The following is a 2,500-nucleotide window of genomic DNA, read 5'->3' as shown; positions in this document are numbered from 1 at the left end:
CCTGTTTACTCCACAGTAGCACCAGCACTGAGCTGGAAGCAGGAAGCAGAAACTGCTGCAACCCTGGGAAGGTGTGTCTGGGGCGCTTGGGGGCCTGTCAGCATCAGCAGCAGCAGAGACCAGGCCCTGATAGAGACACGCTGGGGCACGGGGGGGGGGGGTGCTGCAGGATTTCAGTTACCCGTGCAGGCTGCCTGGGCCAGAGAGAACCTCTAGCTTGCAGCCCCCCAAGGAAGGATCCGGGCACCGGAAGGAAACACTGGCTGCTGACTCAGGCCCTGAGCCCCTTTGCACTTTGGCCCGTGAAGCAGATAGGCTGACAGTGATATGCGCTGTTGGCAAATAGCACCTAGGAGAGCTTAGAACTGCCCTGGCATGTAGCAATCATCACCCACTGGGCATAAGCTTGGAGCACTCGCAGCGCTATCTCCAAATAAAACGCACTCTGACGAGCTCCACGCCGAAAAGCACACCTGCCCTAATGGACAGAGGGCCTGTTTATCCCGTCAATAAATGTTGCAGCTAAAGAACATGTCTGTCCTGCTATGTGTCCAAAATATGGAACGCTTCACGAATTTGCGTGTCATCCTTGCGCAGGGGCCATGCTAATCTTCTCTGTATCGTTCCAATTTTAGTATATGTGCTGCCGAAGCGAGCACAGACTGAAGGTTGACCCAGCCCATACATAAACCCCCCCAGATCTATGATCTCTGGACATAGGGTGGCATACAATGGGCATTTCTTGAGACAGAAAGCGCTTGCTTTTGGGGGAATGATATGAAACGGAGACAGAGAGCAATGGTCCGCGCTTATTCACTGCTGCGCTGGTCCGAGAGGTGAGTTTTTGTTATTTTTGGAATGCTTGCCGGAGCAATGTAGTTGCAAAGGCTCATGGTGCAGTCTGTATGCAAAGTGATTGATCCCAGCACAATGCCTGGGTGCATTACAGCAGTCCCACAAGCCAGAGGAAACACAGAGGGCCTGCCTGTCAGGGGGCTTTGTTTGGGGGCCCATGGGCTGTTCCAAGAGAAGGCAAGAGGAGGCAGCTGGCCGGCATGTCAGTCCCCCCCCCGCCCCCAGGGGGCGCAGGATGGCCCCCTGCTTGCATTCAGAGGCTGACTTAAAATGTTCCTTTGGCGGGGCTGGCTTCAGTGCCCTTGGCTTTTAAGTCACCGTGGGTCTGGTTCCCTTTGGCAGGTCCAGGTTCTCCCTTACAACAGCTATGGGCCGGGGGTTAGCTGCATTATCAACAGCGTCAGGGTGTGAGACGCGTGGGCTAGAAAATCAGGTCCAGCAGCGCTTGCAGGCGCACCTACCTCAGAAAGGCCCCTGGAAGGACTGCGCGGAGGAGGAGGAGGAGGTGAGACACAAGAGGGCCAGTATGAGGCGTCTGACTACGTACGGATCAGAAGATTGTAGGGTCGACTCCTATCTGGCTCGGGTTCATTCCTTGCTTTTTGGGTCCTGCTGTTACATTTAAATCCCTAAGAGCATCTGTGCCTGCAAAGGTGCTTTAATTTTATGGGCGGGCCGTCGGTATAAGAAAGAAAGACTGGCCAAAGTCCATCCTAATACATCAGCAGCAGGGGCCCATCCCGAAAATCCCAACCAGCAGCAAATGCTTTCTGTGTCTGCGCTGTAAAGGGTGGGGGTTGGCTTGTGAACCAGTTGGGAAAATGCCACGTGTCTGTAGCACAGACCCCACCTGCTAAGAAAAGGTTGCTTCTCTCCCCTGATCCGGAACAGCAAAGGCATTCTGAGGTACACTGAAAGCCAAGGGAGAGATGGTGGCCAAGGCCTTGAGGTGCACGTCCCCTGCGCTGCCTGCTGCGCCGGTGGCCTGCCTGCCGCCCTTCACGCCCCTGATCGGCCACGATCGGCCAGAGACCTCTCTGGCCAGTTCTGCGGGCGGGCTTTTTCTCGACCTCAGACACTCAGGGAGACATCATCAGAAGGAGCACCGGAGGAGGGCTTGGCCCTTGCTGTGTGGCCTAGCCCAGCCTGGCCCTTCTCCAACCATCGGGGCAGCAGCCAGCAGTCAGTGGGCCTGCAGAAATGGGCTCCCAGCAGGCTCTGGCTGACTGATGATTTGAATATGCACCGCCCTCCCTCCCTCCCTCCCTCCCTCTCTCTCTCTCTCTCTCTCTCTCTCTCTCTCCCCCTCTCTCTCTACTAACCCTGTTTACTCCACAGTAGCACCAGCACTGAGCTGGAAGCAGAAACTGCTGCAACCCTGGGAAGGTGTGTCTGGGGCGCTTGGGGGCCTGTCAGCATCAGCAGCAGCAGAGACCAGGCCCTGATAGAGACACGCTGGGGCACGGGGGGGGGGGGGGGTGCTGCAGGATATCAGTTACCCGTGCAGGCTGCCTGGGCCAGAGAGAACCTCTAGCTTGCAACCCCCCAAGGAAGGATCCGGGCACCGGAAGGAAACACTGGCTGCTGACTCAGGCCCTGAGCCCCTTTGCACTTTGGCCCGTGAAGCAGATAGGCTGACAGTGAT

General features: G+C 56.8%; 1 non-coding gene across 1 annotated transcript; it reads right to left on the bottom strand.

Annotated features, from left to right (window-relative positions):
* Positions 1 to 552: 552 nt before the first annotated feature.
* LOC138568278 (U6 spliceosomal RNA) lies at positions 553 to 659 on the bottom strand. The gene has a single exon (XR_011302619.1). It is a non-coding gene; the product is annotated as a U6 spliceosomal RNA (small nuclear RNA).
* Positions 660 to 2,500: the final 1,841 nt, after the last annotated feature.

This window comes from Ambystoma mexicanum, chromosome 2p (assembly GCF_040938575.1).
Source record: "Ambystoma mexicanum isolate Mex_15411 chromosome 2p, UKY_AmexF1_1, whole genome shotgun sequence".
Lineage (NCBI taxonomy): Eukaryota > Metazoa > Chordata > Amphibia > Caudata > Ambystomatidae > Ambystoma > Ambystoma mexicanum.
This window is presented reverse-complemented; position numbering and strand designations above follow the sequence as displayed.